Source organism: Neltuma alba, unplaced genomic scaffold, assembly GCF_004799145.2.
Source record: "Neltuma alba isolate B1F8T4 unplaced genomic scaffold, ASM479914v2 tig00010823_pilon, whole genome shotgun sequence".
NCBI classification, from domain to species: Eukaryota; Viridiplantae; Streptophyta; class Magnoliopsida; order Fabales; family Fabaceae; genus Neltuma; species Neltuma alba.
In genome coordinates, this window is record NW_021635627.1 from 75871 (window position 1) to 88515 (window position 12645).

Sequence of the window (12645 nt, forward strand, 5' to 3'; positions counted from 1 at the left end):
GGGGCTCAAGTATAATTAAGGCTAGAGGCTTCAGTAAAGTCTTGAAGCCCAGAAAGAGAAAATAGCCTAGATATAGGCCAAAGGTTCAGTTAGAAACCTCAAAGAGATGATTGTATGAAGTTAAGTCCAAGCAGGGACTAAACCGTAAATTCAGAAAGTTATGACCAACATGGGTAAAAATAGAAGAGTATACAGAGAATTCCAAGAAAATCCTAGAAAATGGAAAATAATATTCTAAGGCTCTTCTATGAGGAGAAAAGATGAAAATATCCCTGAGGCAGCTTAAATTGAATTTATGAGGTCATGGCCGGTAACAAGTATACCGTTTGAGGTAATTATTTGAAATAGCAAGAGACCTAAAAAATGTATACAAAAAATGAGGTTAAATGGTTGTACTAATTTATAAAATTAGTCCCGTAAACAAAAGGCTAGTGGAATGGCTTTAATAAATTAAAAAGCTGATTATGCTGATAAAAGGTATTTTAGTAAATGAATTTTTATGCAAGGCTTAAAGGAAGTGTTATGGCCTAAGAAAATTCATAGATACTCTCTAGAATTAAATAGAATTTATGGAGTAGATAGAAAAATTTTTTGAGCTCTGGAAGGCCATAAAGAAAGCCGGAGAAACGTGGGCTAAGTAAATTCAGAGGAAACTCAAGGATTAAGTTTTGATCCAACAGCTAGGATCTAATCTCCCTTCTCCTCCACCATATTTGTGACACTTGGCATCTTCTAGAAGGATGAGATAAGGATGATGCAAGAAGATGATGCAATGATGATGTAAAAGTCAACTCAGAGTTCCAAAATTGCCCTTACCCTTTCTATTAGCCACCAAGGGCATTTTGGTCCATTCAAGCCAAATTTTTAGCTATAAATAGGCACTCCCTCCCCTCAGATTTTAGTCAAGCAAGGAATCATAGGGGAAACTCTGCTAAAATTTAGAGAAAACGTAGGGGTGAAGGCCAAGAAGAAGGAATAAGATTCAAGCTTCAAGATTAAGGTATGTGATGGTTGTAGCATCTGATTTGATGCCTATTTTGAATAAGTTACTCTTTGTATCTGATTTAGAAATTTGGCATGATTAAAGTACACTCTGTATGATTTAAATCGATAGGTAGAACACTTCATTTGGACATATGTACGATTTATGGTGATTTTTCAAACTTAGGGTTTGAAATCTGGAAACAGTGTTTAACCTTTGGAAGAGTGCTAAATTGCATATAGTTATGATACTGTTCAGTATAGAATTGGTTCCTGAAACTATTTTTCCTTTAAAAATAACTTAAGGAGCTTTCAGTGAGACTTGGAACCACTTAGTTTTTATTTTTCTTGAATTAATTATGAATTTTCAAAGTTGAGCAAAAATTCTGGAATTTCTGTGTGAACAGTACTCGCAAAGCAAAATTTTCAGATCTGATCTTCTTGAATCTAAGGCCATCTAAAGTGGTCCTCATTGACAAGAAATGGATCTTACAGATGGGAAATGATGAGACTTATGTTAGAAAAGCTAGAAAAAAAACCCTAAAATGAAGAGAAAGGGTTGAGGGTCAAGAGAGATAGTCTTGAATATTATGTAATCTAGTGGTTCTAATAGATTGTATGATCAATATGACTATGTTTAGGATCTTGGAACATCCAAGAGGATGTTTGGTGATGTTAACCGAATGCCCACATGATTGGAAAGTCAAGGGAGTCGAAGGAAAAGTAAGAGGAAAGCTTGAGGTGCAAGGTAGTGAACTTACCTATTGTCATTGCTTGATGTTGTATGCTTGTGTGTTGCTATGTACATGTCATTTGAATGTTAATGTGACATGTTTTAGCTACTGTAATTACTATTCATGATGAGTAGATTATGTCTCTGTGGCCATGCATCAAGAAGTTAGCTTTGAGCATGCTAATATGTCACTAATTAACAAGAGAATAAACAAGTTACGTATAGTGTATTAGCATCCATCTAGCATGATTAATATGGTATTGTTTGCTATTGAGATTCCCTTGAATCTCACCCCTCCCTAACCAACCATTTAGGTCAATCAATGATGGGTAATAATGACGTGAGAAGCAAGGAGAAGAAAGTGGAGAATTGTTCATGTTAATGAATGATATTATTATTCAATTTGTAATTCTCCTATTATGTAATTTATGTTGTGGATGCCAATGATGCCATGTATTTAATTATGATGCTTATGGCATGAACGAAAGTGTATGAGCATGAATGGGAAAGAGTAAGCCCATGTTATGTATGCCAAAGAAATAAAAAGAATTAAAGTAAAGAGATCTTAAGGGATAAAACATAGATCCTAGAACAGTGAGTTTGTAGCTCCAGTTTGACCTATCAAACGAATAAGTTAAGTCACGAGATTTGGTAGACTCATAGTACACATCCCAAGCTTTAAAATAAGAGATAGATCACCTCAATTGGATGTGTATACAAGGAGATAAAAATTTCCAAATTTGAGGCATAGAATCTGGAAGTTCCAGATTTTACAAAATGAATAGTAATATTTATTGATTAAACTGTACGAATTGGGCAAAGATAAGTCCAATTGGATATTCTTTCCTTAAAGATCATCAAAATAGCTTTCCATAGAATTTTAGAACACCTCAATAGAATTTTTATGGAATTAGTTATGAATTTTTGAAGTTGGACTTGTAATCTGAAAGTTAAACAGTAAATAGTAACCTGAATAATTATGTTGAAATTTTAAATCCACGGGCTTGTGTCATGATCTGCTTGAACCATAACGCTTACGAATGCATGCTCTGAGGGGTTAAAGGTAGGACGTTTTACTTGACCTGACTCGTTTGGTCACCATGGCAGTGGCATCTATCTATAAGAATCTCACCTCTTACATTCCTTACTGGCTTGAGTGCCATGATCTCACTTCTCATTGATGCCTTAGGGACATAAAGGAATACTCACTAGTCCCAAATGTTACCATATGTCTAAGTATTATTGGGAACTTACTTGTCTCTCTCTACAAACTAGCTCCCAGTGCAACCATCGACTATTGAAACGTCCTACCTTTAACCCCTCAGAGCACGCATTTGTAAGCGTTATGGTTCAAGCAGATCATGACAAAAGCCCGTGGATTTAAAATTTCAACATAATTACCCGGGTTACTATTTATTGTTTAATTTCCAGATTACAGGCCCAACTTCAAAAATTCCTAACTAATTCCATACAAATCTTATTGAGGTGATCTAAAATTCTACAGAAAGATATTTTGATGCTCTTTAAGGAAAAAATATCCAATTGGACTTATCCTTGCCCAATTCATACAGTTTAATTAATAAATGTTACTGTTCATTTCATAAAATCTGTAACTTCCAGATTCTGCACCTCAACTTTGAAAATTCGTATCTCCTTGTGTACACATCCAATTGAGATTATCTACCTCTCATTTTAAAGCTTGGGATGTGTACTATGAGTTTGCCAAATATCGTGACTTAACTCATTTGTTTGATAGGTCAAACTAGAGCTACAAACTCACTGCTCTAGGACATACATTTTATCCCTTAACATCTCTTTACTTTAATTCTTTTTATTTCGTTCGCATACATAACATGGGCTTTCTCTTTCCCATTCATGCTCATACATTTCTATACATGCCATAAGTATTATAATTAAATACATGGCATCATTGCATCCATAACATAAATTACATAATCAGAGAATTACAGAATGAATAATAATATCATTCATTAACATGAACAATTCTCCACTTTCTTCTCCTTGCTTCTCATGCCATTATTGCCCATTGATGATTGACCTAAATGGTTGGTTAGGAAGTGGGTGAGATTTAGGGGAATCTCAGTAACAAACAATACCACATAATCATGCTAGATGGATGCTAATGCACTACACATAACTTGTTTATTCTCTTGTTACTTAGTGACATATTAGCATGCTCAAAGCTAATTTCTTGATGCATGGCTATGGAGACATAATCTACTCATCATGAATAGCAATTACAGCAGCTAAAACATGTCACAATAACATTCAATAACATGTACACGACAACACACAAGCATACAATATCAAGCAATGACAATAGGTAAGTTCATTACCTTGCACCTCAAGCTTTCCTCTTACTTTTCCTTTGAATCCCTTGACTTTCCAACCATATGGGCATTGGATGAACATCATCAAACATCCTCTTGGATGTTCCAAAGGTCCTAAACATAACCATAATGATCATACAATTCATTAGGACCACTAGATTACATAAAGTTCAAGACTATCTCTCTTGAACCTCAACCCTTTCTCTTAGTCTTAGGGTTTTCTTTCTAGCTTTCCTAACATAAATCTCATCATTTCCCATTCTTATGATCCATTTCTTGTCAATTAGGACTACTTTAGATGGCTTTAGATTCAAGAATATCAAATCTGGAAATTTTGGTTCGCGGATACTGTTCACGCAGAAAACTCAGAATTTTTGCTCAACTTTGAAAATTCATAATTAATTCTAGAAAATTCAAAATTGAGTGGTTACAAGTCTCACTGAAAGCTACTTATGTTAAATTTAAAGGAAAAATAGTTTCAGGAACCAATTCTATGCTGAACAGTACCATAATTGTACGGAACTCAAAACTCTTCCAAAAGTTCAACACTGTTTCCAGATTTCAAACCCTAATTTTGAAAAATCACCATAAATCGTACACATATCCAAATGAAGAGTTCTACCCATGGATTTAAAGCTCATAGAGTGTACTTTAAGCATGCAGAATTTTTCAATTAGATATACACAGTAACTGATCCAAAATAGGCATAAAATCAGGTGCTATAACCATCACATACCTTGATCTTGAAGCTTGAACTTAGGTGGACTTTCTCTCACTAAAAATGGCTCTTTCTCTCTCTAGATGCAAGAGCGGCAGAGTTTCCCCTATGGCTCCTTGCTTGGCCAAAAATGTGAGGGGAGGAGTGCCTATTTATAGCCAAAAATTTGGCTTGAATGGACCAAAATGCCCTTAGTGGCTAATAGAAAGGGTAAGGGCAATTTTGGAACTTCAAGTTAACTTTTACATCATCATTGCATCATCTTCTTGCATCATGCTTACCTCAACCTTCTAAAAGATGCCAAGTGTCATGAAAGTGGTGGAGAAGATGGGAGATTAGATCCTAGCCATTGGATCAAACTTAATTCCTCCGAATTTACTTGGCCCATGTTTCTCCGACTTCCTTTATGGCCTTCCAGAGCTCAGAAAATTCTTCTATCTGCTCCATAAATTCTCTTTAATTCTAGAGAATATCTGTGAATTTTCTTAGCCCATAACACTTCCTTTAAACCTTGCATAAAAATTCATTTACCAAAATACCCTTTTAACGGCATAACCGGCTTTATATTTATTAAAGCCATTCCACTGGCCTTTTGGCTGTGGAATTAATTTTATAAATTAGTACAACCTTTCAACCATTTAACCTCATTTTTGTATATATTTTTGAGGTCTCTTGCTATTTTAAATAATTACCTCAAACAATGTACTTTTTACTGGCCATAACCTTATAAATTCCATTTAAGCTACCTCAGGGGTACTTTCGTCTTTTCTCTTCACAGAAGAGCCTTAGAATATTATTTATCATTTTTCAGGATTTTCTTGGAATTCTTTGTATACTCTTCTATTTTTACCCCTGTTGGTCATAACTTTCGGAATTTACGCTTTAGTCCCTGCTTGGACTTAACTTCATACAATCCTCTCTTTGAGGTTTCTAGCTTAACCCTTGGCCTATAACTAGCCTCTTTTCTCTCTCTGGGCCTTCGAGACTTTACTGGAGCCTCTAACTTTAATTACACCTTAGCCTCTTAAAACTTTTACTTTGCAGTTTATTCCCTGAAACTGCTTTGACTTCCTTTCTCATCTTTAGGACTTTTGCTCAAAAGGGGTCTATTAGCCTATCCAATTCAGGCTATTTTTGGTACTTCTAGGCCTAAAAGTTTGGATGTTACAACTATCACATTCTCACCTTTAAATAACATCAGGATATGGCTTCCTCGATTATGTTCTCATTACTTATTACCGTACCATGGTACCTTATTAAGTTTGAGGAGTCATACGTATTTGCCTTATAATACCTTTCCCATTACTCTTGACCAGTTTCACTCTCCTCAAGGTAAGATCCACTTCGCGCCCTGCCTTAACTGTATCCCACTATCAATATTAATAAAATTACCGATGGAGGATATATCATTATTAACTCTATTCCACCTATTTATTGTAATTTTTACCAAAAATAACTTACTCTCACGAGAGCAATATAATTTCTACGACAGAGGATCATATCCACTTTCAAAGAGGTACTTGGTGGCCAAGACTTTCCTTGTATTCAATTCCTTGTTAGGGTATACTCCTTAATTTCATATAAAATTATATAAATCCATGGGTAGTGACACTCCTTATTCGGAACTTCATCTCTTAGTTTCACATTATCCTGGGTAGCATGGTTGCATACTCATAATTATTTAAGGACACTAGGGAATATCATATAGTCCCTAACATTATTGATATTCGAGCACCTTTAGGCTTTAGCCACCAATGAGACTTTATTCGTCTCTCATCACATCAGTTCCCAATGCACTCATTAACTATTATATACTCATCTATTTCCATCTAACTCTGTCCTCAAGAGGGATCATGCCTGACACTGTTCTTTCAAACTTCCTATATCTTTTGATCATTCACCGTTCATAATAAATGTTAATCATCACACACTAATCATACTACATAGCAAACATTTAATCCCTTTGTTATGTTATACCTGGTCAGGCACTTAACCTATTATTAATTCTCAATTCAATATCATCAAACATCTGTCCCTCTTGGCTTACCGTCACTTAGGGATTTCTATAATATTTAAGGATTCAAACTGTAACATCCCGATGTTTGAGCCTAGAAGTACTAGAAATAGCCTAAATGGGATAGGCTACCAGACCCCTTTTTAGTAGAGGTCCTAAAGATGAGAAAGGAAGTCAAAGCAGTTTCAGGGACTAAACTGCAAAATAAAAGTTTTAAGGGGCTAAAGGGTAATCAAAGTTAGAGGCTCCAATAAAGTCTTAAAGGCCCAGAAAGAGAAAAGAGGCTAGATACAGACCAAAGGTTAAGTTAGAAGCCTCAAAGAGATGGTTTTATGAGGTTGAGCCTAAGCAGGGGTAAAACCGTAAATTCAGAAAGTTACGGCCATCAGGGGTAAAAATGAAAAGTACTTAGAAAATTCTAAGAAAATCCCAGAAAATGGGAAATAATATTCTAAGGCTCTTTTGTGAAGAGAGATGATGAAAATACCCCTGAGGTAACTTAAAAGGAATTTATAAGTTTATGGCTCAATTTGAGATGTAGAGGTAGATTTAATTGTTTGAGTCATAAGGAAACCTCAGAAAATTATGGTAAAATGGGGATGTATGATCTAAGAGACTATAGAAAATTATAAAATTAGTCTTATCCCCAGAAGACCAGCAAAATGGCTTTAAGAATACTTAAAAGCCAGTTGTGCCAAAAAAGGGCATTTTAAAGAATGATTTTTAAGTGGGGCTACAGGTTGAGTTATGACCTGAGAAAATTCACAGATTTTCTCTAGAATATGAGGAATTTTATGATATTTTTGGATGAATTTTTGGAACTCTGGATTGAATAAAATGCTCCAGTCAAATATTAAATAATTTTGTCCCCTAAATAGGAGACAAAACCAAAGAAAATATCTAAGAGCCATCATGACGATGCTGAGTCAGCATGCTGAGTCATCAAGCGTAATCATGACACCGACGAGTCATCATGCTGAGTCACCAAGCGTAATCATGACACCTACGAGTCATCATGCTGAGTCACCAGAAGATATTTATGGACAGCATAAAAATCAGAACGCAGTATGGGAATATTTTAGACAGTCTTTTGTCTACCCTTTATAGTGAAATCTCTACTGCATGACTCAGTAAGGTTAAGTAGCCTATTAGTAGAGCTAATTATTTTCATCTATGCTCCTCTAAGATGGCACCATATATGTACCTTTTATTGGCCAGAATTTTAAGAAGAAGTTGTCCCGGTGGTACAGGGTAAGTCAAGACTCGAAAAGTATCTGATATGGTGTAAGATTGGCTTGATAGGTGGAGAAATAATTAAGAAAATATTTTTACACGAATTTTCCATTTATTTTCTCCCTATTTTAATGCCATAAATGATGAAAGGACATGAAAGTGACAAGTGTACGGTTAGATGAGAAAAAGAAAATATTACGTGTACGGCTAGATGGAAGATACATGTACGGTCGGATGCAAGACACATGTGTGGTTGGATTAAAGACATGTGGCTTTATGATGTAAGCATGATCTCATCATGATGAGGTAAGCATGATGTCATAGGACACTTGTCACCGTAAGATCAAAAGAGAAAATGGACGGTCTAGATCGAGCCACGTATTTTTAAGATCAACGGTCCAGATTCAGTCTGCTTTTCTATAAATACCCCCTCCCCTCCCTACCATTTCATCCAAGCATAAGGAATCCATGGGGAAGCTCTTGCAAAATGGTTTCTACAGAGAGAAAGAAGAGGGAGAAAGAAAGGCCAAGTGGTTCCAAGCCAAATCAAACTCTAAAACAAGGTATGTGATGGTTATAGCACCTGATTTTATACCTATTTCGGATTAGTTACTGTATGTATCTGATTCTGAAACTTTGCATGCTTAAAGTACACTCTATGAGATTTAAATCCATGGGTAGAATGTTTCATTTGGATATGTGTACGATTTATGGTGATTTTTCAAAGTTAGGGTTTGAAATATGAAAATAGTATTGAACTTTTGGAAGAGTTTCGAGTTCCGTACAATTCCGGTGCTGTTCGGCGTAGAATTGGTTCTTGAAACTAATTTTAGTGTAAAGTTAACTTAAGGAGGTTTCAGTGAGACTTGGACCACTCAATTTGGATTTTTTTAGAATTAATTATGAATTTTCAAAGTTGAGCAAAAATTCTAGAAATTCTGCGTGAATAGTACCCGCGAAGCAAATTTTCCAGATTTGATATTCTTGAATCTAAGGCCATCTAAAGTGGTCCTAATTGACAAGAAATGGATCTTAAGGATGGGAAATGATAATATTTATGTTAGAAAAGTTGGAAAGAAAACCCTAAGACTAAGAGAAAGGGTTGAGGTTCAAGAAAGCTAGTCTTGAACTTTATGTAATCTAGTGGTCCTAATGGATTTATGACCAATGTGACTATGTTTAGGACCTTTGGAACATCCAAGAGGATGTTTGGTGATGTTGACCAAATGTCCACATGATTGGAAAGACAAGGGAACCAAAGGAAAAGCAAGGGGAAAGCCATGTTACAAGGTAGTGAACTTACCTATACTGTGTGCTTGATATGTATGCTTGCATGATGTGATTGTGTTGCCATGATGTGACTAAGCTATGATGAAATATTTGCAAAGTTATGTTTGCAAGTTTATGTTATGTTTTTCCTTGGCAATATGTTATGGAAGCATGAAATGCTTTAGCTTACTTTCCATGGCATTCATATGTTAATGTTATAACATGTCATGCATGTGCACTATGTCTTGCATGCTTATGGGTAGTGTTTGCTACTGAGATTCTCCTGAATCTCACCCCTCCCTAACCAACCATTTAGGTCAATCAATGATGGGCAATAATGGCATGAGAAGCAAGGAGAAGTAAGCGGAGAATTATTCTTGTTAATGGATGAGACTGTTGATAAATGTATAATTCTACTATTTTGTGAACTATGTTATGGATGCCAATGATGCCATGTATTTAATTATAATATTTATGGCATGAATGAAAGTGTATGAGCATGAACGGGAAAGAGTAAGGCCATGTTATGTATGCCAAAGAAATAAAAAGAATTAAAGAGATGTTAAGGGATAAAACGTAAGTCCTGGAGCAGTGAGTTTGTTGCTCCAGTTTGACCTATCAGACGAGTGAGTTAGGTCATAAGATTTGGCAAGCAAAGAGATCTGATATTTCTCTTTAAAATGAGGGGTAGTTTGCCCGATTCTGATAACCGAGCAGAAAGTTGTGCCTTTCCAAAGTTAGGCAAAAATACAGTAAAATCCGAAAATGACCAAATGAATAGTAACTTTTTTAAAGGAAATTGAGCTCGAATTTCAAGGCAATCAGTTCAGAAACTATTGTTTCCCAAAATTTTATCCAAAGAGCTTTCTGTAGAACTTGGAATCACTCAATTTCAATTTTTCTACAATTAGTTATGAATTTTCGAAGTTTGTCACATTTTAAGGTGACAATGAATAGCAACCCGTAAATGAAAATTTTCAAACTTGATTTTTCATCAATTGTAGCCTTCAAAAGTGATTCCAAATGCTTCTGCAAGGAAAGTTAATTGGTTTAAACATGAGGTGTTACATTTTTGGTGTCAGAGCAAATGGTTCTGGCAACCAGAACAAATTTTTAAATTTAAAATTTTTATGCTCTGAATTTTGAGGAAAATAATTTACACTGTTCATTAATAAATTTATTTGGTCATTTGGATTATAGAAAGCTTAGGTGTTTTCTCCGAAAGAAATAGACATAGAAGAGAAGTAAGAAATGATAGAGAGTAACCTGAGAAATAGGTAGTCGTTGCTAAGAGACTCCTTGAAAGAGAGCCTTTCTTATCGTTCGCTCATAGGTTCTCACTCAAAAGTTTATCCAAGCTATGCAGTAATGCAAACTCGGGTCATTCTCTTTTGGGAGCCTTGGTTAGTTATCTAGGTTAGACTAAGTGTTATGCAAAAGTAATGAAAAAGGGGGGTTTTTGGTTTTTAACATTTAATGAAATGCCAAGACTAAATGCAATTAAATCAAATCTAAGTTACTATATTTTTTTTGGATTTTTCTAAGATAGTGGTAATGTAGTGAAAATTAATGATATGTAATCTCTTGAACATGGCTTTAAAGCAATCATAGTTCAAAATAATTTTGGGAGTAAAAATCACCAAGTTTTCTAAATGAAAAACCTTAAAGAACTCTTTAAGTCTAGGATCTTAATCAATGGTACTCATTTCATAAGATCCTATTAAGCTCACTTAGTGTGTGTATTAAGATCAATTAATGCACTTGGTTAAATGCAAGCCTAGATTAACTCAACAATCACACAATACCATGCAAGAAAGAGAGTATCAAAAGAGTTGCATAGAAACATACATGTAACCACATGTATTGAAGCTCAAATTCAACATCAACTAGTCCAATACACAAGATAATCATCCAGAATTGATTACAACCATAATCAAAATAGTTCAGCCCAAATTTACAAATCCTAAGACCTAGAAATTCATAAATAAAGAACTAGAACTTATGGATAAAGCTAACTCCCCTTTGAAGCTCTTGGAACTCATGCTTCTTCCACCATATTCAAGAGTTGAGAAGCTTAGCTCGTCATAACTCTTGAATCAGCTCCAACTAGGTATTGTTCTTCAGCCATGGCAGTAGCAGATGGAAGAAATGGAAATGGGATTAGGGCTTCTGAGGGGAAGATGAGAGAAGAGGATGATAGAAAACGTAATGGAGGCTGAATAATGATAGTCTCATCTCATCATACCCAAAATAGGGTTTCTAACCCGAAACTTACGTGCATGGGTCGGTTTCTGGGGATGGGTCGGTCAAAATTTCCCGAAATGGTCAGGTCTGAGATTTGTTGCTACGAGATGTTCACCGCGGCGAATAATAGGTTCGCCGTGGCGAAACATGGCAGAGAGCCTTGCTTCAACAGATGATTTTCGTCACGGCGAAGTCAGATGTGTGCCGCGGCGAACTTAGGCAGAGGATCCTTTCCTGCTTCTTGTGCCTTGAGTTCTCCAATTCTGGCCCCATTCTTTAGTGTCCTACAATAAAAAAAGCAACAAACTGAAGTATCAATTGTCCTAGAAATCATTTGAATCCAATTAATAACCAATTATGACAATTTAATCCTCAAAATGACACTAACTTAAGGTAAGGACTCTAAATCTAAATTAAGCACAATTATCATTAAAAAGGGCCAGAAAATATCACAAAATCATGGATAATGAAATGAAAAGATAATAATATCTTGAGCTCAATCAAATTCCCCCACACTTAGACCTTTGTACTCCTGGACAAAGCTCAAGAATAATTCAAAGTGACACTTGCACAAAGAGAAACACTACCATGCTTAAAGATGAAAGCAGAAGATTAGAAAGAAACTCTCACAGGGTTGACATCAGTAAACAAGGATATGCCAAGAAAATGAGCATAATGGATAATTAACTCAAAAGATTGATCAAGAAAGATCTAACTCACGGATAAGTGTTTCACTCTTAATTCACTTGTTTTAGGGTTATTTCACTCCAAATCTACTAAATCCAATTTCTACCATAGGCTTGTAATAATTCTACCTCTCCACCACAGGAAGCAAACTTCGTAAATCAAGAGGACTTTTATGGTTTAGAACTTGAATGAAGGCCAAGCGAAATGAATGGAATGAGAATGAAAATGAAAGTGAGTACAAGCGTACAAATTATTAAGACAGAATTAATCTAAATAAAAGCAAGGGAAGAAGCTACTTAGTTTTTATTCCATAATTTTTATATCTTTATCCTTTCTTTTCTTTCTTCTTTTTTTTTTTTTATGAAGCAGCTTCTTTTTTTGTGCATAAATTACAAGATAATTGCATGCATGTACT